We start from the raw sequence: 25,961 nt of genomic DNA, 5'->3' as shown, positions 1-25,961 counted from the left end.
CCTACTAGTTATTTTACTATACAGTTATACAATATTAATTTATACCATTTGTTATTTAATAATGTTTTTGAGTAAATGTCCCGATTTTTCTTGACCTTCCCAGTAACCAATTTTTTACAAATTTATTAAATTGAATTCGGGTCATGGTTTTGCAATGTTTGGGTAACATATTGAATATTTTGGGGCCCAGAAACCTGAAATTTCTTTGCCCGAATTTAGAGTTTGTGGTAGACCCCATGACCCATCCTCTAGTTTGACATCTGACAGTGTGGGAGTGTTCCTTTTAAATAAATAAATATAAATAAAAACTATAAAAACGGGATACACAGTAAGGCCTGCCATCCAATAAAATGTATTCATTAATTTATACCACAATAAAGCGACGACGGTTTAATGTAAACAATAAATAAACTATATTTTAAAATAAAAGAAATATGGAAAAACAAGGAGACAGTAGGAAGGAAAAAAAGGAAATTGATAAGGTGTGGTGAAGGATGATTGAAGAAAAGCAGGTGTGGAAAGTTGCATTTGATTTAATGATTAAGTGCAAGAAAAGAGACGAAAAGTGTATTCTCTGTTATTCTGAATCAAGCCTATTTGTTCTCTTCTGTACCTATTATATGGAGTGTTTAGTGTATCAAGACTATGAAAATTCTTGTTAAATGCTTTACATATACGAAGGATGGTAGAATGTTTCCTATAATTAGTTTTAATACAACGAATAAAGAAAATATCAGACAGTCTAGTCTAGACACGGTATCATTTGTCTAAGTAAAAAACATTCCAGCTCGTGTATAGATTTGATTAATCTCTTTTTTTCACAAAAGAGCTTCTATCTCAGTTTCACTTTTTTCTATGGCTGGCTGCTTTCTGCACAGCTACGTTCAATTGTTAATCAATGAGTTCGTGTTTGACAATTTTAATAAATACAATTAAATGGCGGTTTGTAAAACAAAAGTGGACCAAACGCCATCTATGTCCAAGTTCAAAAGCAGCGTTCCATTTTCAAAACGTTCCCTTTGTGTCAAATTTTTCTCCCTTTCTCTCCAATCGGAGAGATGCAAATCTGAACGCCACTTATCTTATGCGCTCGGCGATGGTATAAATATGGGCTCAGCTGGCCAGCGCTTTCAGTCGGTGGCTGCTAGTCGCGACAGTCGCTCCCCGAGTCCGCAGCACCAGCGTATCGCCCCGTACATCGAACCCGAAGCCTTAACATTGAGAGGTTTTTGACCCCACTCGACAACGGTGCCGATCTTTCAGCTGACTGAATAGATAACAGAGACTCCGGTTCGATTGTGATTTTGTGATTTTTTTTCCACTTGCAGTGCGAAGACTCCCAACTGAAAAATAAACAGGTGAGTCCACACATTATTTCTAATTCTACACATTTCTTCATCAATTTTTTTTTAAATGTCTCTGTGCCCGGGCAGTTGAAGAATTCAGTTCTGTAAAACAATATTAGGTGTCGTGTCCGTTTTTTTCCAATTTTAAAATCGAGCACCAAAATTAAAACAAAATGATAAGATTTGTTGGAAAAGAAAGGAAAAACATTTTTGAGAAGAGAATACGAAGTTCTAGGCATTTACAGGGCTTATGACCTGTCATTGACTGGTTCAGTTTCAGTGCTGCAGAGCAGCGTTTATTTTATAATTAAAAAATACATACAAGAATTTGCATGTATTTTTTAATTTTTCTCATTTTTTCTTATGACAATTTTAATACATTTATTTTATTTATATTTTACAAATGTATGTATAGACAGGCACTACAAAGTATCTAGAAGATATTTCTTCGGTTCTTTTTTATCATTTGAAGATCTTTCATGTTAATAATGGTTTGTGGGAGATCATTGAACAATCTTGGAACAACGCAATTTAATGTTCGCTCTCCGAAGTAATTTGTAATTCGGGGAGCAAACAGGGAGCCCTTAGTTTTTAATCTAGTGTTGTGAGTGTGGGAACCTCTTTTTTTATATTCCGGATCAAAAAATTGATATACAATCAATTTGTAGTCACAAAGTTGTTTTACCGGCAGGACATTACAGAATTAAAAAATAAACACCTGGTTCCACTGGCCACTTTACACAATATGTAGCATTTACCATTCAGCCTATGTTTAAACATCCACATATCCTCAACTCTTCCATGTTTTGAATTTTGTAAAGTAGACGAGCTGAAATTTGTATCATGTGGGTGATTACAAAAAGAAGACAGACAACAGATAAAAGAGCTGAGGAAATGTGGATGTTAAAACATAATGCGTCTAAAGTGGCAACTTAACCCAGCCAATGACAAGTCACACACCCTGTAAATGCCTAGACTTCCACAAACAAATTAACATTTAAATAACTCCCAGTCTGTCTACGAAAATTTGGGCATACTCAAAACACTGTTGACAAAACGGTAAAGGCGTCATTCGAAAGAAAATCATCTTCTCTACAAGATATTGTGTTTGCTTGTACGTTACGTATATAATTTCATTTGATTACAAGTCTGCAAAATGGAATGTCAAGTAGACAAAAACGAGCATCTTTGACACCTCTTTCTGTTCACGTTTAATCGAGAAAATAAAACTGCCAAAGTTGATCGCGATATTTGCACAGTTTACGGTGAAGATGCCATGAATTCTTGACTTATTTATTGTAAAAAAAAAGATTACGACCTCTTTTTCTATTTATTTATTTTACTAAGGCCCAAAAGGCTTTTACTTATACAGATATAAAAACAATTTAAATATTCAAAAGTGCAATAAAAAAAACCAAATAATAATAGGTTGTAGACACTCCAATATTTTTTTTTTCAATAAGGACTAATTCGTTTTTCAAATTTGTTAAAGTTGTACCAAAAAAATCGGAAAAAATAGACACAACTTACATTACTTTTAATTACTTATATTATATATGTAAATAAAATCAATATATTGCTGCTCTTACTATAATGTGTCATTAATTTTGAAGATGTTTTTTAAATTGACCTAAATTTATTGTCTTATATTTCACATAAAGATTCTTCTCATCGTTTGTTTGAATCCCTTAAAAAAATATGTGTATATTTATGCTTTTCCTTTTTTTAAAAAATGTTATTACTATTTTATTTTATTTTTACATCTGAGCATGTTTTTCATTCTTTATTTCAATTCTTAATTTTTAATTACTCTTGCAAATGCTCTTCATTTTTAATATTATTTCCATTTGTAAATACTCACTACAAACTACAAACTTTAAAATATCTTTTTTTCACTTGAATTTTAATTTTTATTTAACTTTCATTTATGTTTTTCCTTTTCTTTCTCTTTTTTATACTTTCATAATTAACCTTACATATAATTGCTTCATAATATGGAAACTTCACTGGTCCATTAGAATTAAGTCTAATTGTGTAAAATATTAAACTTTGTGACTAAAAGAAAATAAAAAATAACTCTTAATACATATTATAACCCTTGTATCTTTGGCTAGTATTTTCGACTACTCTTAGGCTAAAATCCTAAAAAAATACATAGAGTGGAGATGAATCTATCTCGTAGTGTACCATGGACAATCCAGAACTCGATTAAAAATTAATAAATATTTTTATTTCAAAATTCAACCACAAAAACTATCATACACGTACTTTGGCGAACACATAGAAAGACTGGTGAATAAAAGTTGGTCAATACTTCAGTAATTCTGATACTTTAATTATAACTGTTTTTTAGTGGTCATAATATGAAGCTTGTACATAAGTTTTATATTAATACGTATTTTTATTTATAAGTTTATGTGTACAAGTTCTAACCCTCAGCCTCATCATTGAGGGTTATCACCAGAGCCCTTACAGGGCACTGCAGATTGAACAAACACCTTGCTAGAATGAACTTTCCCGAAACTTCTAGATGTAGGTTCTGCAGTGCACTGAGGACCTTTAACAAAAATTAAAATATAAATTATGAAGTCCTACTGAACTGCAAAATATGCAGTTCATCGGCAGGTGCTTATAATTAAGTTCTAAAATATAAACATAAACTTATCTGTTGAATTCTATAACATATCGAAACTCTTATTACTATGGAAAAAAATGTGTTTTCCCATGTACACTGAAAATAAAAAAAATTGAAAAATTCCAAACAAAAAAGAAAAACACAAAAAAATCAATATACAAAACCACGTTCTAAAAGCCAGATTCTCAGCAGATGGAGCATATTATACATTTTTGGTATATTGTACTCTAGTGTTATTTTCCCGTATTTAGAATTGAATTTAAGAAGAGCTAGTCCATCTACACTAGTGAACCGAGTATTATATACATGCTCCAATTTATTTCTATATTCACATAGAGACGCACGCTGAGAAACCAGCTTGGACCATAATAGAGTTGGATAAAATATTTATAGATTTATACGCGTACAGTAAGGGTATTGGAATATCGTGTCGCTGCCAGTACAATTTTTTTTGATTAATAATTTGATCATTTAATTTTGTAAGTTCTGAACATGGTTTTTGTTTGTATTACTGGAAAAAGCCCATGAGGTCAAAACGTATCTTATAATTGATTCTGAAAGTGACAAATAAATTATTCTTAAAGTACTATCAGACATAATATTTCAATATGTACATTTTACCAACTATTTCTCTAAGTCTATTACACAGTTGTTGTCCATGAGCGTCCTATTTTAAATGGCATTCGATATTTAATCGACAGATCAAGCAAATAATAATTGCAAAAAAAGCTTTAATAAAAATTATTTTAAGAGTCCCAATCAGAACTAGCTACCTCGGCATATTTGAAAATCTTAATGTAAAATCTATAAAACAACTTTATTTATTTATTTATTTAATTTTACAATACGCCCAAGGGGCATTTACAAAAAATATACAGGTAAGTACAAACATAGTGCGTAAAAATTTAAAAGATAAACAATGCTTTTTGTATACATTTAGAAACAATAAGAAGCATACTGCCATGCAAAATAAAAAGTGAAACTTTACATAGTAAAAAAGAAAAAAAAAATAAATGGATAAAATAAAATTAATTGAATTAAAAGGCAAATTGTAAATAACTTGTAAAGATTTCAAACAAAAAAATAAGTAAATATATTTTCATATACTTATAAGTATAAAAAATGGTATCAACAAATTATTGTTAAAAACAAATAATGAAAATTAGTTAACAGTAAGTATATATGTGAAAATAATATAATATGCGGTACACAAAAATATTTGATAAATTAATATCAGAAAGAGATAAGATAATAATAATACACATCAAAAACAGAGAAAGAATTGTATGAAAAATAAAGTTTTATTACGACATTAATAATTTGTTTCAAACAGTGCATTTAAAAACGTTTTAAAATTGATAATTGTCGTATTAAAAATGTCTATTTCACAAGTAAATTTGTTGGCTAAGGAATGTAAACGCGGAATCGGAGAGTGTGTAAAAGTGTGTGTGTGTTTAACTTTATGTAAAAGCTTTGTTACTATACGCACGTAAACATTATTCTCTACCTTCCGTTACAAATACAAGAGTTACTAGATACTAGATACCCACCCTGATGCTGCAAAAAAATAAAACAATAAATACAACCTTCGGTCAAAGATTATTGGCCTACTACTCGGTTAAAGTGTACAATCTACTTCAATTATCCATAAGGACAATTAGCACGTTCTCACAATATAAAATTGCTATTAAGATATGGATAGTAGAGGTGGGTTGCACACGGATCGATGAGTGGATCATTCCAAATAGGTAAAATGTGTGTACTGTTTATGAAATTAGTTCTATTGGTCTATATAAATTGGTTATGTTTTATATGATTATTTTAGTGTTTTACTGTTAATTATGTTAATGATAATTAGGTTAATTGAATTAATTACTTTTTTTATTGTTATTATTATGTTAATTTTGTTAAATAGCTAATCTTAGGCATGTTTTACATTTTGTGAAATGCTTCCCTCGCCACGGGACACATAAAAAAAGAATCCAAACAATGTAAAAGTATAAATAAATTAATTTTTAAAAATCCTTAATATACATGTTCACTTATATTTCCTAATATATCACAATTGCAGGGTTATATAATATTCTGATGGATACGGTGAAAATCATGAGAAATTATACAGGAATCTATTTCAAATTTAATTAATCTAATGTGCATTGATTTTGTTTTCTTGGCATTAACAATCAAACCTACATCATTTGACCATCTTTGCAATCATATAAAATCATCCGGTTATTGTTTCTCAGCAGTAGATAATTATTGTGACATCACTAGTGCCGTATATTCTCTGTGAATGTGGTGCTTTACATCATAAAAAGAGCCTCATCCTCGGAGGACCACTGGTTAAACCTGAGGACGTTAAAAAGCTCGCCCCCTACCTAATCAACTGGGGGAATAAAGCTGCTAGAAATATTTGTGAGATGTACGTTGAATATGTTATTTGTGGATTTTCAAGCATGGAATATGCTTTTTTAAATTAGCCACTGACATATATAAATATTGTAAATGTGTAGATTTCCAATAGTGAAAAATTGATCGACCGTAATCCCTGTACAAGTCTAGACTTCATTTTAAAAAAGTTTTTCCGTCCCTGTCAAAATATAAATCAGTATTGTAAATATTTAAATAATCGTATTATATTAGAAATAAAACACTGATTTGAGTTGATTTGAGTCTACTATATAAAAAAATATGAAAACAGAAATTTCGTGACAACTCGAAACAATTGTCACAAAATTTTTGTTTTTATATTTGTAAAAATAAAATAAAGTGTTCAGTAGACAAAAATCTGTGTTTAATTTCAAATATTATAAGTTTAAATATGGAGTTCTACAAAATAAACACCAAATCAATCAAATTTAAGTATGTCCAAATGCTTGCAGACTGGCTGGATTTCCTCCCTAGGGAGTAATTCATATTTAAATTAATTTCAACAGAGAGGGTCACAAAAGTCAACAGATGGAAGAGTTGAGGAAATGTGGATGTTCAAACAAGGGCAGAATGATGAATGTTAGACAGTGTGTAAAGTGGCCACTTAAACCAGCCAACGACAGGGCATAAGCCCTGTAAATAGCTAGACTTCCATATTTTCTTCTCAAAAATGTTTTTTCTCTCTGTTGAAATTAATTTAAACCAAATCAATCAGTTAATAATTTCAATAATCATTTAATAGCGATCAAAACGATCTAAAGCAAAAAGTGACAGGTCATTAACGATCATTATTATAACACAAAAGGAGCTATCACGGCTTTTTAACACCTTTTCAACTTGTAATTGTCTTAAAAAAACATTCAATTGCGACACTTCATTAAGTTTGTTGCTTTCAAGTCAGAGAAAGTATTTTAAAAAACGTAGAAAAAACTATGAGCTACGAAAACGAGTTAAGAAAAATGCGGCGTAAATGCAACGCAACTTTCTCGCTAATTTTTTAATGAAATAAAATACTTGCTGACATTTTTATATTTATTTTTGCTTTTTATGCAATACGAGCTAAACCAGGCAAACCATTGCCTAAATTTGCTAAATTTGAGTACATACTCGTATATACTTTGTACTTACAGCCAATCTGCCAAACAAAATGGATGTTTTTCTCTTGAAAATAGACGCACTGTATCTGAATTATGCTATTTACAAATTATTGAATAATAAAGTAGACTCTTTTAACCTACTCTCCAAAATTAATCTTAATGTCCCCATTCGCGTGACAAGAAATACGTATTTATTCCATCTGCCAGTCTGTAGCACTAACTAGGCACAACACTCTTTCCTCTATCGTTCTTGCTCTAACTTTAATGTTTTTTTTTCATTTGTTGATATATTTTACATGCCCCTTTATTTATTTCAAAATTAATTGAGATAATCCAGAGGAACAATACGGGAGTATGTTTGTATGAAGAAAACTCGGGCCGCGTTTCCTCTTAAGATTAAACATTATTTTAATTTTTCAACAACAACAAACCATCACGCCGTTTCCCCGTAGGGGTAGGCCGAGAGGATAGAACGCCCTAACACTCTATCTTGGCATACAGACCTCGCTTCCTCTACATTCATACATCTTCTCATGCACGCACGCCGATTATTCCTACTTTTGACATGTCTATCTTTAAGTATTTGATGGACTTGATCGTGCCATGTCTTTCTCGATCTTCCTCGTTTTCTGCATCCATCAACATTTGCATCGTAGATCCTTTTAGCCGTTCTTTCGCTGTCTATTCGCTCTACATGTTCAAACCAACGCAGCACCCCTTTCTTGATTCTGTCAATAATGCGTGTCTCAGCCTTACACACTTCACGGATCTCGACATTTATGCACCTATCATATATCGTTTTACCACACATTCGCCTCAAGGGATCGCATTTCGACAGCATTCAACCTACTTTCATCATTATTTTTCCAATTCCATACTTCGCTCCCATACATTAGAGTTGGAACTAGAATTCCGTTGTGAACTGCTAGTTTAGCCTCCTGCGATAAACATTTGCACCGTTCACCCTGTTCCCGGCATTCACCCTCCTTTCAATATCTTTCTCGGCCTTTCCGTCCCTAGTAAACATACTTCCCAGGTACACAAATTCTTCTACCTGATTCAGAATATCTCCGTTCACGCTGATCTCACATTTAGTTATATTTTCTTCCCTTTCAAAAACCATCACTTTTGATTTATCATCATTCATAAGCAAATCGCTTTTCTTGCATACATCGTAGACTTTTGTTACAAAGAATTGAAGGTTTTCTTTGTTGCTAGCAAGAAGCACGGCATCATCCGCATACAGAAGACAGTTAACAGTCATACCACTCATTTTTGCTCCCATTCTTAAATCTTTCAGTTCTTTCATACAGTTATCGATGTATATGTTGAACAATCATGGTGACATTACACATCCCTGTTTGACTCCTTTCGGAATATTAAACCACGATGTGAATGACCCATTCACCTTCACACATGCTGTGCTGTCCTTACACAGTGACGCAATAGCCCTTGTCAGGTTACCATTTACTCCATATTCCGATAAAACCTTTCACAAGTTCTCTCTGTCAACTCTATCAAATGCCTTTTGCAGATCGACAAATGCACAGAAAAGTTTCTGATGTTTGGCTAGAAACTTTTCTGTCATATTTAATTTTTAATTTATTATATATACGGCCTAAGCCAATTACAACAGTTCCATGAAGAAACATAAATACAAGAAACTGAACAAAAAGAACATAAAATTATGTAGCAAAGACAAACAAGGGCAAAACAATAATGGTATACAATGTATTCATAAAAACGAAAGACATAAACCTTATCCCACACTGTTTAGTCGCGAAGAGATCTACGAAAAGCCGGAAGATCTATTCCAAAGAATTCCAAGTCGTGTGATGAATTGACTAATCTACGCATTCTGGACATTGGGGCATAAAAACAAAAGTTGCTCTTAGAAGATTGAATAAATAGGAGATTTTAACTTCCAGTGACATGGATGGGAACATGAAAAGAAATTTAGTGCAACCGAGATGAGACATCACTAATAGCATTAATATTTTATTATTAAGTATATAAGAGAGAATGCGCGCAACAAAATGAACGGAGCACTAAGCACAGTAATTGCTAATAAAAATATGTCAATCGAAGCCATACTGGCAGTGCACAACGGAGTTTTAGTCCCAAAACTTATGTATGAAAGTGAAACATGGAACTGGCAGAGGAAGGATGAAAGCCGAGTGAACGCAGTTGAAATGGTTGAAATCTTAGACAAATGTGTGGGAAATCAATGTATATCAGGGTTACGAATGATGAAATCAGGCGAGAGTGTAAATCTGAGTCAAGTAAAATTGATAAGATTAAGAAAGGATCTCTGAGATGGTTTGGTCACGAATGGACGACGAAAGAATAGTAAAACAAGGATATATGGCGAAAATGAACGGCAACGTGAGACGAGGACGACCAAGGAAGACGTGGCATGATCAGATAAACCAAAATCTAAAGTCTGGTCCTGTCAAAAGCAGACAGACCCGAAGGGCGTGTATGACAAGATGTATGAATGTGGAAGAAGCTAGAAATGTATGCCAGGATAGACGTATGTGGCGGTCCATTCTCTCTGAGAGAAATGGCGTGAAAATTCAAGAAAATCTCGACAGACTTTTTCAGTATTGCAAGCAAAATTTACTGGAATTAAATATAAGTAAATGTCACCCATTTTGTATTACGCGAAAACAAACGACGATCAGGTTTCTCCGTTCTTTCAATAACACCCCTATTTCTATAACGGATAGTCAACTTCGCGACTCAGGTGTTATTACCGATACTAAACTATCGCATAATATTCATATTGAGTCAGTCCTGAAAAAAACATATAAAATGGTTGGACTTATCATGCGGTTATCAAAACCATTTAAAGATGTAGAGACATACGGAAAAGAATATAAAACATTTGTTTGTCCCCGCTAGAATACTGTACTCCTATTTGGTCACCTAACTATTGATAATGTTAGTATTAATAGACTAGAAAGGGTCCAACAAAATATATTGTAACAGGTCGACTACAAATTAAATCTTAACTTCTGTAACTATGCTGAAAGTATGCAGTGCCATGGAATAAATTCTCCTTAAATCGAAGAGTACGGTTTGGTCAGTTGATTTTATACACGGAATAAATAATAAAATTTATTCCCTTAATCTACTTGAAAGATTTCCATTCCGTGTGCCATCTAGACTGACAAGACAAAATCTTCTGTTTTACACAGACAACGCATCACCAATTTATTTGAAACAATCTAGAATATGCTAGCAATATAAATAACAGTAGCTTTACCGAGGCTGATATTTTTTATGACAATTTATCAACAGGACAGGATTCAACTCCCTGGGGAGCTGTCAATGAAAAAAACTGATAAAATCGATTTGATCGGTACATAAGAGCCCTCAATACAAAAATACATTAACCGAATTGAACCTATACGATCAAAAATTTATTTACGTATTGCAATTCTAGACGGTTGAATACAGGTCTAGATGAATCTACAAACTTACCTAAACTCCAAACTCTCCAAACTCGCAGAAACATGGCTGACGCTGATGTTTATGTATAACACTTTGAATAACATGATAGATTGCCCTAAGATTCTATCACTTATTAATTTTACAGTCCCAGTAACGCAGACCAGAAACCAATCTCTTTTTAAAATTTCTAAATGTTCCACTAAATCTTTTCAAAATTCATTTGTAAATAGAACCTGCAATATGTGTAATCAGAAATTAAATTGTATTGATATTAATAACATATCTTTAACTTCCTTTAATAGTGAAATTTACAAAAATAATTCAAGTTATGATGTTGCACCTTCAATCCGCAGCCTATATTATGCAGGTTATGTGCAGTTCTGTGTGTAGGCACATAATAAATGTACACTGTATGGTCAACTGTATTATATATTGTAATGTGCAACTGTGTGACCAATATTCAAAAGTAGATATATTTTTAATAATAAGTATTACATTTACATTTTTAGTAATATTATAAGTTTTGTATGATTAGTTTATTTTATGGTATGAATAATTTTTATGTGACAACATTTACAATAACAATATTATGTGGAAGCCTCTAATTGGACTTTATGATATGTATTTATGGTATAATTGATTCATATACATTTATAAATGTCTGTTGGCTTTCCAATGAAATAAAAACAAATAAAAAATAAAATAATCAGTTATCAGTAATTTCTCATCACTATTGACATGAGTTTGACAGCTGTCATTTTAATCAAGCTAATTTTTAAGGACTATAGTTTAAACACTCTCCTGAAAAATGGTTGGTTTGCGACATTTGAGATTTTCGTCACAAGGTCTGTAATTTAAACTGCATGTAAGTTCGCGAGCGCTCGGCTGGTCGTAAATTATTGTACCTTCGTATTGTTACTTTGTTTTGAAACTAACAAGTGCAACCATAAATGCACTTGGCGGCTCACTGTGAAATACATTGTGACTCAATAAACTCCAACTTAATGCGTTGAACATTGAAGTTTGTTGGCGAAAATTCTTGAAGGAAGTTCATAGCAGTTCATTGAGTAAACATAGTAACGGTCCCTACGTTTACTACAGCAACTGCATTTTGCGAGGTTTACGGGAGAGTAAAAACATAGGTTTTAGTTTTTTAAGAGGGTATCTGATACTGTAGAATTGCCAAACGAGCTGAGAGATTTAGGTGTGATTATGGATGAAAAACTCTTATTTGATTCCCATATTCAGGCGTCTATAAATAAGGCTTACAGAAATCTGGGCTTTATTATACGCACCACTCAACCATTCAAAACAACCGCATCCCTCGTTCGCAGCCATCTTGAATTTGCATCTGTTGTTATGAATCCTCGATATACAATCTATATATCACAATTAGATAGAATACAAAATAGATTCCTTAAACTTCTGGATCGTAAATCTCTTATATATTTTGACCGGTATAAAGACTCTTCTTCCTTTCATAGTTTAACTTTCCTTACTAAACGTAGAAGCATTTCTGATCTACCTTTCCTCTTCAGGATTTTAAACAATTTTATCGATAGTTCATATCTCTTGAAGCGTATTTCAATCAATTGTCCCGTAAAGTCAACACGACAAGTTCATTTTTTTTATAATTCATTGCCCAAAAAAATTATGTTTAAAACTCGTTTATTTATCGTAGCTGCTCCAAATTTAATTTACTTTGTCCCCATTTAGATATTTAATGCAAAGTTTTGTGACTTCAAAAAAAACTTCGGAGTTAAATTAAGCATCTAAAAATAAGAGGGATAATCATTCAAATATGCTGGATAAGAGGACATGCTGGTATCGTAGGAAATGAGAGAGCGGATGAACGAGCAAGAGCCGCAACTTTGATAAACGCTGCATCAAACAAAATACGCAGCAGCGTTGGGAGGATCATTGCCGCGCTTCTCCTACAGGTAGAATCACTAAAATGTTTTTACCAGCACTGGCTGATGCAGCAAACTTCCGTCGTCATCACCAAAGTACTTTCGAAACGACCCAAATTTTTACCGGACACGGAGCTACGAGAAGTAATCTATATAGATAGAAATAAGGGAATATGGAAGTCTAGGCATTTACAGGGCTTATGACCTGTCATTGGCTGGTTTGTCAGTGGCCACTTTACACACTGTGGAACATTCATTATAATTTGTTAATCTTAATGACTCCAGAGGGGGTGAAATCCAGTCTTTTGTCTGCGAACATTTGGACAAACTCAAATATTGTAATCTATATAGGTTTAAATTAAGGAATGATGACTATTGTCCATGCGATGATATTTCTTCACAGAGTATCGAACATCTGTTATTTCAGTGCCCATTTTTCAGTTTGCAACGCATAATCTTGAGGCAGAATGCAGGAAAGATGGAATATCTTTAACAGATATCCACACTGTAGTAAAAAGTAGTTATCACGCGCTATTGTTCTTGAACTTTGCAACAATAGTGATTGGACTCATAAAGGAAATAAACCAAAATCAGTGATCGAACATCCCATTTCCAAGACAAACAAAAACGTTTTTTTCCGAGTACCTTATCCTTGTACATGACACGTAAGGCTGCTAAATACAGGGGTACAAATATATATTTAAAAAAAATAAAAAATATCAGACAAAGGCATGGCGAAGCGTGGCCGGGCTTGGCTAGTTTAATATAAAAAATTTAGAAAATTGATATTTTTATGTAATGTTAATATATTTTATTTTTCTAAAGACTTCGTTTTGAAAGAACGGCGCTGTAAAATGGTAAAATCGTGATTTTCTTACCGTGTATCCGACTACAACAGCTTGAATAGTAATTTTAAGAATACTTTCATTTTTATGTTTAAAAATAACGTTTACGAAAGTTACCGTTTTTTATCGATGTCACTGTTAGTGTGTCACTGGCAGATCTTTATTAATATATGGCATTTAACATGTCTGTTGATAATACAAACATATGTATTTAATTAACTGTACCCGGTTCTTAACTCGCTTGTGAATACCGTAACCGGCTCCATAGCGCGGATTAACCTTTCCGAGCCTGAACGTGAAAAAATCCGCATGCTCCTGGGGGGGGTGCCAAGAATGCCCCAGCTAAAATGCTATAAAAACAACTTGCAAAAAACAAAATACAACATAGATTGTTTTGGTCATCATCATCATTCCCTTTTCTGCATTGGTACACCAATCGCAGCGAATCTTGAACATTTTTGTAACATGAAGGTAAGATGATCAGTTTTACGCTTCAGGTACCAGTCTAGGGACTTTGAAATATTCTGATATGAAAACATCCTTTTAAATATGTCGTATCAAACACGGCGGAAATCGGACCCTAGACCTCTTGCATGGTAGGTAAATGCGCTCATCACAACCCCGCGAGGTCGTCATAATTATACGATTGTTTTGGTAGTGTTTATTAAGCTGTTTCATATTTTTTCTTGCTTTCTGGGAAATTGTAAACATGGAAAATGTAAACTCTCGCCTTCCACACAGTAGCTGGACTCTTTATAGACCTGGGCTTGGCGGGCGAGAACTGTTCGCGGGATCCCGTCACGATAGATCTTTATATGTCGCAGTGACGTCATGAGTCTGCATAGCACTGACCCTCAACACTAAGTATAAGAATAAGAATACTTATTGTAAAATGCAAAGAAAAATAATGATAAAAATAAAATAAGAAATTCCGGATTTTTGTGGTTATGGCTGGAAAAAAATACTAAATAGTAAAAAATACACTTTGAAACTCAACAACAAATTGAAGATTATTTAACTGTATGGCTTTGATAAATGTATTTTTTGAATAATTTTTATATTTTTTATTTATTTTATTTTTATTTATTTAGATAACCAACAGCTATAATTATATTATATTTATATAAAAAAACAAATAACAAATAAGCCAATTACAGGTTTTCACAAGTAGCATCACAGTAAGTTAAAAAAGATTCTCGAACATAAAATGAATTGTAATTAAATGTAAATTTAAAAGAAAAGAAAAAAATACTACGAGTTATTTCGAAAGCAAACGCCGCACGTTATTAAGATTATTTTCAAATAAATCTATGTTAAATAATTAATTAATTACATTAAAATTATTAAAAGTTCGCCATAAATATGAAATTTGCCTATAATTAGATGAAACAAGAGGTTTGTGAAGAAGAGGGTTATTTCTTAAAACTTTGGAAGGAACATTGATAGAAAGTTTGCAAAGTAGTTCAGGACAGTCAATTGAACCAGAGGCAATTTTAAGTAAATAAATTATATCCGCTATTTCACGACGTTTTCGCAGAGGCAGTAGGTGATGTTTTTTACATATATGAATATACTGGTCAGATTTAAACTCAAGTTTCAACCGGAAACACATGAACTTTACGATTTTTTTTTGAATATTTTCAAAAAAAATTCGTATATATTCTTAACATAATGGGAAAGCATTATGCAAATAATTTAATCGGTATTAAATTTATTTGTCATGTATACGGCCTAAACCAATTACAACAGTTACATATGTACAAGAAACTGAACCAAAATAACATAAAACTATGTAGCAAAGACAAACGAGAACAATACAATAATGGTGTACAATGTATTCATAAGCACGATAAACATAAAATACTTAGATCTAAACCATGGAAATCCATCTTTTTTTTTTTTTAAATAAAAAAGAAATATTTGCGTTCTTATGATTTACCCAAATATTTAATTTTGAGGGCCATTTTCAACGAGTTGTAAATAACTCACTATTAGAAAATGGAATCTACTTGAGGTGGATTAGGATTCGAACCTTAGACCTTTAGTCCGTGGGTCCGAGACACTAGCCACAGGACCACAACCCGATCTTTATCCTACATTGTTTAGTGATGATGATTAACAAAAAGTTATTGAAAACACATGCTACCAGCGAGATCTTTGATACCCCCCTGGGCCCGGAAGGGTTAAATATCACCTGCTTAAAAAAATAACTAGAACCAATTTGTTTCTTTTATATATGTACTAGTTTTTACTTGCGGCTTGGCTCGCGTGGTATTGGGGAGAAAAAAGTTAATTAATTAGTTTGGTTGATATATTATTTCGGGATAAAATGTAGCCTGTATCGATTTCCGACCCTCCAACTTATGTTTTGCCAAAGAAACGACGATCCTTTATTCTACGACGAAGAAGATTTGTTATTCTGTTTTGATTTTGAATGTTATTTTACTAAGAATTTTCCAGAGGGAGTGATAGTTTTTACTATTGAACTGTTACCTATGACACTTCTCACCCTTCTGGCTATCTCTGTGTAAAAATCACTTTATCGGTTGCTTCGGTGCGACGTGAAAGAAACACGATACAAGTGTTGTATCGTGGCGTCACGACACACCACGCAAGAATAGTTTGATTCTAGCCACATCAATTTTTTTTAAGTTTGTGAGTGAAAATTTTTGATGGAAGTTTATTGTAACTTATAAAGAAAAGACGAGTGATACTTTAATCCACAATTTTGGAATATCCAGTGACAAGTTTCGTCGGTTTCGCGACATCGTTGAGACTGGTATCTTTATTAAGGAGTTCAATGTATTTAAATAAAACAGAGGTAAGGACATATAATTAAAAAAATTATGAAAGTAAATTAAATAAAGTTATTTTTATCCTATGGATCGTTATCAAAAAAAAATTCGGTTAACTAATGAGTTGATATAATGCTATTTTAATGAGTTTAAATATTTTATTTTTAGTGTCCCATCCTACGCGAGTGTGATTTTTGTCAATTATGATTTATGAAAAACAAAGGGTAAAAAGTCATTAGCAAAAATATATTACAATGGGTAAAGTAATGGAGAATGCGCGTGTGTTATCTGTTCATTGAGTAATTCTACGTCGGGTTTATTTTTTAATCTATTAATTTCGAGAATTTCTAGTTTGCCAAGTTTATAACCTTTATGTGCAGTATGAATAAAATAAAAATAATAAAACAAAATAGCATTATACCAACTCATTAGTAACACCGAATAATAATTGATAATGATCCTTAAGATACAATAACTTTATTTAATTTATTTCATATAATTTTGAAGTCTCTGTCCTTACCTCTGTTTTGTATAAATACATTGAACCCCTTAAAAAAGATACCAGTATCGAAGATGTCGCGAAAGCGATGAAACCGGTCACTGAATATTCCAAATTTGTGGATTAAAGTATCACTCGTCTTTTATTTATATAATAAACATAAACTACATTGAAGCGGTATGCACCACGAAGCTCCCCAATACACTGGTCTACAACACGACATAACAATGTTACCCTGCCTTTAGTAATAATTATGTCTTCAATCTTTTTTTTAAATTTCTTTTCTTTTATTCAGGAAACATACAGTACAGTTACAAAGTTTAATATTTTACACAATTAGACTTAATTCTAATGGACCAGTGAAGTTTCCATATTATAAAGCAATTATATGTAAGGTTAATTATGAAAGTATAAAAAAGAGAAGGAAAAAGAAAAACATAAATGAAAGTTGTTTAAAAATTAAAATTTAAGTGAAAAAAAGATATTTTAAAGTTTGTAGTTTGTAGTGAGTATTTACAAATGGAAATATTAAAATATTAAAAACGAAGAAAATTTGTAAGAGTAATTAAAAATTAAGAATTGAAATAAAGAATGAAAAACATGCTCAGATGTAAAAATAAAATAAAATAGTAATAACATTTTTTAAAAAAAAGGAAAAACATAAATATACACATATTTATTTTAAGGGATTCAAAGAAACGATGAGAATAATCTTTAAGTGAAATATAAGACAATAAATTTAGGTCAATTTAAAAAACATTTCAAAATTAATGACACATTATAGTAAGAGCAGCAATATATTGATTTTATTTACATATATAATATAAGTAATTAAAAGTAGTTTAAAAGTATAAAAACATGCCAATGCAGCAGAGAAAAGCAGTCTTCTTCTTCTTATCGTTTGTCTCCCCGATGGAGGTTGGAAATCATCGTTGCAATTTGGCAGCTGCCCTGAACAAGGACTAAGTGCTGCAATAGAACCAGTCGAGCAAGTTTTTTAGTCAAGAGACTCTTCAATCCTTCCCTGTAGAAGGACTTGTAAAATGTTATATTTTTCGCCTCTCATCACATGCCCAAAGTACTTAAGTTTTCTTCTTTTTATGGTCTTCAGTACCTCTTTATCTTTTTCCTTCTGTCGGATAACGTTTCTGACTCTGTCCACCCATGAGATTTTTAATATCCTCCTGTAGCACCACATTTCAAAGGCTTCGATCTTTTTTGAAGTGCTTTGTGAAGTGTAAAAAAGTACTGAGAAGAAGTAACATCGTACAATGCGCCTTCGGAGGCCTTAATTAAGGTAATTTTTAACGAAAATATGATATAATTAATTATTAATAATTATATCATGAAAATGCCATTTTTACGTTTATTTTTAATGGAAATTTTACGAAACTTGGTTTGGGAAAACTTTACACTGTATTGATTGTAACAAATATCATAACAATATAATTTAGTTGCTTTTCACAAAATGGTGTACATAACAAAAAATAACTTATCTTATTATTTTTAGAATAATATTTTTGTTGTAAATGTCTGTAATTAGTTTTTACTAAAATATCAATGCTAATTTCAATTTTCCTAAAATAATTAAAATATATTTTTTTTATATTATATACTTCAATTTAGGCTAAATTTTGAAAGGCATTATCTATCGGTCAAAAAGTTATTTTATTTTATTTAATATAATTTTTTTAATCGGGTTGTGGTCCCGTGGCTAGTTTTGCGGACTCACGAATCAGAGGTCAAAGGTTCAAACCCCACTCTACCCCAACTTGATTTTTGTTTTCCAATAGTCAGATAGCTAAATAGTTACAACTCGTTAAAAATGGCTACCAAAATTGAAATATTTAAGTAAATTATAATAAAACAATGTTTGAGTATGTCCAAATGTTTGTAGGCAAGTTGGATTTCCTCAACAGGGAGTTATTTAGATCGCAGCCGGTCATAAGCCCTGTAAATGCCTAGAATTCCATATTCTGTTCTCAAAAATATAAGAACGTGATATTTTTTTTTAAAGTATATTTTTTTCAGAAATACACTAGGCAATGTGAACAAATTATGATTTTCATCTAATGTTAGATTACTATGTTTTTTTAATGGCGTGATTTTGAAAAACCAGCGCTTTAAAACAGAAAAATCGTATAATTTCCTAAAAGAATAAATCTTAATATAGCCCTGTTTTCCTTCTGGCCTCAGGTTATTTATCTACCAAAGAATGATTCGTATCTAAACTTACTGTTAAACACCTGATCTCAGATATTGTGCCGTAGCGGTTATTGAAAAATGGTCACAATACCGCGAAAAAAGATTATTATGAACGTTGAACACACCATTTCGGCCCACTTTCCTCACTAATAATGTCACGCGAACCAGATTAAGGCGGTGACCATAAGCTGATGGCCCGGCGGCACAATAACAGATTCCCAGAGATGTTGTATGATCTGGTACACATTAGTACCACTTGTAGACACTTTTGACAGTTGTCAACACGCTGACACACGGCAAAAATAAATAAAAAATATTTTTTTTTAAAAATTAAAAAAACCGTTATGATTAAGAAAGTTCGTCTTACAGTGTTGTGGTTAGTGCGTTTGCCTACCATACTTGAGGTTCCGGGTTCGATTCCTTTATTTATTTATTTTATTAGGTAAACAAACAATATGTACACAAATATTGCCAATTTCTTTGTATATTAGGGTAAGACACTCATGCACACACCAAAAAAATTGTTTACACTTAATACACTAATTTAAATTATGTTCAATATTATAATAAATGTAAAAGAAACGAAATGAAAAAATATGTACATAATAAAAAAGTAAAATATCTGCTTTTCTCAAAATTTATATAATTTTTTACTTAAATTTACATACATTGTCACAAAAAATATCAGCCTCGGTAAATATATTGTTATATTGGTCACATATTCTAGGTATTGTATATTGTTTAAAATAGTTTGTTGACGCGTTTTCAGTGTAAAACAGAAGATTTTGTCTTGTCGGTCTAGATGGCACACGGAATGGAAGTTAGGAGAATCAACTTTATTATTTATTAATTTGAATAAAAATAACTAGTCTAACATTATTCTTCTTAAAAATTATGCGGAGCATTAGCTTTGGGTTCCGGATAATAACCTTAGACAGCGTCAGCATTGGCTGTTTCACATTCCAATATACAGGACTAACCTGCAAATATTTATGCATGTTGGAAGAGCTATCTCTATGCTGAACAATATTTTTTTTTATTTTTTTTTTATTATATTGAAAACATATTATACATAATTATATACAATATTCCCAAGGAGTTTTTAAAAAAAAAACTCATTTAGGGACATACAGATAATAATTTTTTTAGAGACATTTTTAAATTTTAAACTATAATATTATTTAACAAAAGCAGAAAAATTAAAATTATGATATACTACAAATTAAAAAGGGTATGAAAAATACTTGAAAATAACAGAATAAACAGAATACTAGGCATGGAAATAAATTCAAAATAATGTTTACATTATGCAATCTGGGAAAGAAAATTGAAAAAGTTTAAAAATTACATGTATGTATATATACATACTGAACTAGTACAAAATAAAATCATTTTTTTTAATTAACAAAATATGCGCACACCCAATACAGGTTAATTTTTTTTATCAAAAACGTTGAAAAAATTGAAATTATGTATACAAGCCAAAAAAAGTATATAAAAAGAAAAAAACACAAATAACATTTAAATAGTATTAATTACTTTGGACATTGAAATTTTTCACGTCTCTGAGGAAGTTTTTCGTTACAAGATTCTCTAACTTTTTTAACATATTATTTTCTGGATATTATGTAAACTTATCTGTTGTTTTTAAATATACCTAATTTAACGTTTTTATTTTCATTATTTTTATATTTATAAATTAAGCTACCTTAATAATGATAATAATAATAATGTATGGATAATTTATAAAGCGCCATTTTTGTGAAAATCACCTCAAGGGCGCTGTACAATAAATAAATATCCCAACACGTCTTGCAGCTACAGAGCGCATGAATGGTTGGGATTCTAGTTCCTCGTCTCCAATTATGATATATAAAAATTATGATATATATGAGCTAGATAACAGAACGTCTTGCAGCTACAGAGCGCATGGACAATAAGAAATCTAGCACATTACATTTTTTATTTTTTATTTGACAATGAAGTTTAGAGTTTAAGTGATATTTTAAAAACGGAAAAAAAATCAAATTTATATAGTTGGAAGTTAGATAACAACAAGTCTTGCAGCTACTGAGCGCATGGACGGTTGAAATTCTAGACCCCATTTATTAAATTAAGATATTTGATAGTTGATAACATTTACATAATATGATAAAAACGATATGATAAATAACATCACAAAAAGTCTTGCAGATTCAAAACGCATCGACAAATGGAATTTCAACAACATAAGAATGATTTTAAAAAGTTAATAATAAAAAATAATTTTTAAAAACGCAATAATATTACATTGAGCAAAGAACTAGTAAGTATGGCAATTAAGTGAACGTGTAACAGCACAAAAAGTAAAATATAAATAACTAAACGAAGATAGCATTCCTTAACTTATTATTAAGGTTAACAACAGGTTTGGTGTGCAGTAAACAGGATCCATTGTCCTTTTCCTAGTTAATAACTGTAAAAACACTTGGTTCACATTTGGCTGTTCCCTGGGAGATGATAGTAAAAACGCATCTGTGGGCGTAGTGTAGAGTGTAGGTACCAAGGAATATATCCGCTTCTTTTTAATTTTGTTTGTTTTTACTTAATATTATTACTTTACTTTGATTAAGATGTCACCTGTACACCATGTGTACCTCACCACAAAGCCGAAAAAACGTACATTTAAAAATTATACCAGTCATTTTATTTCAGTTAAATTAAGTCTGGTCCGGGACTCAACGTGTTGAAATTCTTTGTAACTGGATGACTGTCAGATTTGTAAATGATTTCCTACAGAACAGTTAATAATTCTTTACGCTCTTGGAAAGCGTCTCTGAGGAGACTAACAGACGAAATGTATACAGCAAAATATACATTATTATACTCTATAAATATTCGCACACTGACTGCACAAAATATTGCAACCAATAATCGACAGATATTTTGATCAGAAATATATTTCGGACTTCTAGGACCCTTGTGGTTGTGGTCCCATGGCTAGTGTTGCCAACGCATGGATCAGAGGTCCAAGGTTCGAACCCCACTCTACCCCAACATTATTTCCATTTTTAAGAGTAAGTTCTTTACAACTTGTTGAAAATGCCCCAAAATTTAAGAATTTGGGTAATTCGTAAGAACGCAAATATTTTTTTTTTTAAATATGTATATCAAGAGGTTACCTATGAAATTTTTGTATTGTTAAGACACAGTTTAACTCTTTTCTTTTATTGTGTAGGCGGATAATTGGTAGAATTCCATATTAAAAGTTGCCAAGGTGTCCAAAATAAAACTTTTCTATTGAATTTAATTCTACTTTTAAAAAAATAATATATATAACGCGTTTCGTCTTGTTAGGACATTATCAAAATAACTTAAATATTTACACAAAGTTAAGTTTCCTCAAATACTAATAATAATTCATGTTTACTGATATAGGTGAATAGATATATTTTTTTCCATTTCATAATATGTTTTTTAAAATTGAATTTTTGACTTCACCTCTTTTCTAACTTCATAAACATCAACAGATGAAAGAATTGAAGGAATATAGATGTTCAAATATAGGCAGAATGGTGAATGTTACACAGTGTGTAAAGTGGCCACTTGAAACAGCCATTGACAGATCATAAGCCCTGTAGATGCCTAGAATTCTATATTACCTTCTCTTAAATGTTCTTCATCTCTGTTGTAATATGTTAATTTAAGTTGAAATAATATTTATGTTGTCTGTCTATTAATAAAATACTTATGTGATCTTCTTATACCCAAACCTCGTAATAAATATTATGAAAGTTCAACATGTTGTAAACAATTTACCAGTCCTGAAGATGACTTTTTAGGCGAAAGCGTTTGTTGGTCAATTTGAAATAAGTTTTATTGATATCTTTTTTTTAAGCTTTATATAAATCATTAGTAAATATGATGCCCACCTAATGTACAAGTACCCAATACAACTAACTTGGGAATTAAACTATATTCGGCTTCACATAGCGATATGGCTGACTTTTTTTACGACTCCATTCATTTTGTTTTAACGGATTAAATCAAATATTACTCTAGTCTACTTTTTTCATTGCTTTAAATAATTGAATATCTAAATATCTTTAAATCTGTCAGCCAAAGTTGTCAGGCTGCAGAAAACAGTTTGAAGTACTAGCGGCCGGGCTAAAAATTTCGACCTATTGGGCCTCACCTGACAATCTTTCTTTATCTATAAATAGATTGAATAGAGCCACGAGAATAGTGCCAAAGAAAGGTACATATAATAAAACAGAAAAAATGCGAAAAGAACTCAATTTGAGACTGAGAAGAGAGTTTTTATATTCAATTGTTCAATTGAATGCCCAAACACTTTATAATTTATAATGTATGAAGAATGAAAGGAGTTTGAATTAATTTAAAATGAAATGTTAAGAAATGTTACTTTAAGATGATGTAAATAGATATTTTTTTTTATCTATATACCTTCTAATTGTAATATAAGCTAACTTAAGAAATAAACAAAATAAATATGTTTATAAATTTGAAACTCCGTTTTTAAATATTAGTAAATTACTGTTAAAATTTTCAAATTAAATACTGTTTTTAACTAATAACATAAATTAACTCTACTTACCTGCACGTACCAGGGGCGAATCGTCAAAGTAAGCGATTATGCACAGCTTACCATTATATTTGACTTTTAATAATAATAATTTATAGTAACCATGTTTATGGGAAAATAAATAAAGTAATTGTTATTTATTATAAATCACCGTTTATTTATTTCTACAAAAAAAATTCTATGAAGTGCGCCCAGCCCTTTCTTACTGAACGATGAAACTGGCCGATTACCTCAACTCATTCTTCCATACAAAAAAGTACACTGTATTTTTCGTCTTTAACCCAAGTCGGCTTTTTTAGTACTAAAACAAACTTGCAGATTACAAATATTTTTAGAAGATTCTCTATTTGGAAAATGGTATTTCGAACATTATTTCCGAAGTACTATTTTTCTTTGATGGGCTACCGTCGACATATTATGTATCACATAGGACAGGTGGCGTTCGCAGTGGCCGTTTTAGGCATTATTCATTTAAAAAGAAATCGGCTAGTGCTCAAGTCTTGACAGTACTGTCAATGACAGATCATAATAGAAATATCTGCGGAATTTCATTGTGGTATTTGTTAATAAACTTTTGTACAAGTATTGTATTAAAATAGTATAGAATAAAGCCACGTTTATCGCGTGGTTAATAATAATTGTTGTTTGAGTTGATTTTCACAGAACCACAAAAAAATAGTCATTTATAATTACATTACTTACATGTTATGTAAGTACTTATATGTAGAACAAATTAATGAATATTTTTAATAGATTACCTATAAAATAAAGCACGGCTCGCCACTGGCATGTACGTATATTAACAATTAACGTATTTTTAAACAAATATGTAAAAAAAGGCACTATGTGCCGATTATTTGAATAATTTTTTAAAAATTGATAAAAAATATTTAATTTAATGTAGGTATGTAAGGATTTATGAAATTAATATTGTACTATAAAAAATATTTAAAAAAAGTTTTTTCGTGTCAACCTTGTTTGGAACCGAACTCAATACCTCATAGTAGACAAGATTAGCCTTTAATAAGTCAGTCTGCAAACATTTGGTAAAAGAAGGAGTGTACAATTTGGAAAATTGTTTTCAGGCGTTGCCAAGTGGGTGAATTGGTTAAGCCGAATGAATGTCACCCACATGGTAAAGGTTTCTGCTCTTTTACTTTACGAAAATCGACAGGTGGAAGAGTTGAGGATATGTGGATGTTAAAACATAGGCAGAATAGTAAATGTCACACAGTGCCTAGACTTCCGTATTCCCTTCTTAATTTTTTTTCCCTCTCTTGCAAAATATTTAGTCTTAAAGATAACTCATGAAAATGTTTTCTGCTGGAATGTCTAGGTTAAAAATAATTAATAATAACAATTACTGTTTGTATCATCAAAGGTTAATAACACCCAACAATGTCAAATTGAATAACATTTATTTATTACCTCGTGTTCTCATAACCTCGTAATGTAGACAGTTTATTAACTTTGTCCCAATTAATTTATTAGCGCAATGATTGCCTGACAACTGCTATTTGCTTCGAATCTGCAGAAGCGAAACTTTCATTCGGCTAACCACAAGATCGTTATAAAGCCCACAATCTTGCTTGACCGCAACGTTACCACAGGGTATACGCAGGGAAACAAAATGGGCCCATACATAATTTGATCATCGTCTTGAGATACAATATCCATCGCGGTTCGCTGCATATCATCGAGAATACCTCTCATGGTCTTTAAATTCGTATATATCTTTAATCTTAATGATCCAATACTAAAATATCAATGTATAATCAACTTGTAATAGAATTTGTTTGTTTCTTCATGTAATTGTTATTGTTTTGCTTCATATTTAATACAAATACTGCGGTTGTTATTTTTAGCAATTACTGAGGTATTTGTAGGAGCATGTTTCAACTCCTAAGCTCAGATTACCGTAATCGATATCCGAAACACACTAAGGAAGCGATGCTTCGCTTATTTTATAAAGAAAAGTAAAACTGAATTCTTAAAAATAATAACCAATGTTTTGAGTATGCCCAAATCTTTGTGGACAGGCTGGATTTCCTCCCTAGTGAGTTTTTAGCTTCTGAATTTTCTTTGAGAAGGGAATTATGAAAAGAATTATGTATATCCCTTAATAGGCTGGTTTAAGTGGCCACATAACACGCTACGT

At 31.4% G+C, this 25,961-nt stretch overlaps 1 long non-coding RNA gene across 1 annotated transcript in view; it reads left to right on the top strand.

Annotated features, from left to right (window-relative positions):
* The first annotated feature begins 1,131 nt into the window (after window positions 1-1,131).
* LOC148279147 (uncharacterized) overlaps window positions 1,132-25,961 on the top strand; it is a 51,793-nt gene continuing 26,963 nt past the window's right edge. The window contains exon 1 of the long non-coding RNA XR_015822970.1: window positions 1,132-1,358. This is a non-coding gene — a long non-coding RNA (uncharacterized LOC148279147). The remainder of the gene's footprint in view (window positions 1,359-25,961) is intronic.

Source organism: Micrasema longulum, unplaced genomic scaffold (genome assembly GCF_059751315.1).
Source record: "Micrasema longulum isolate JH-2025_06_02 unplaced genomic scaffold, ASM5975131v1 h1tg000754l, whole genome shotgun sequence".
NCBI lineage: Eukaryota > Metazoa > Arthropoda > Insecta > Trichoptera > Brachycentridae > Micrasema > Micrasema longulum.
Note: the sequence above shows the minus strand (reverse complement) of the source record. Positions and strands in the feature narration are given on the sequence as shown.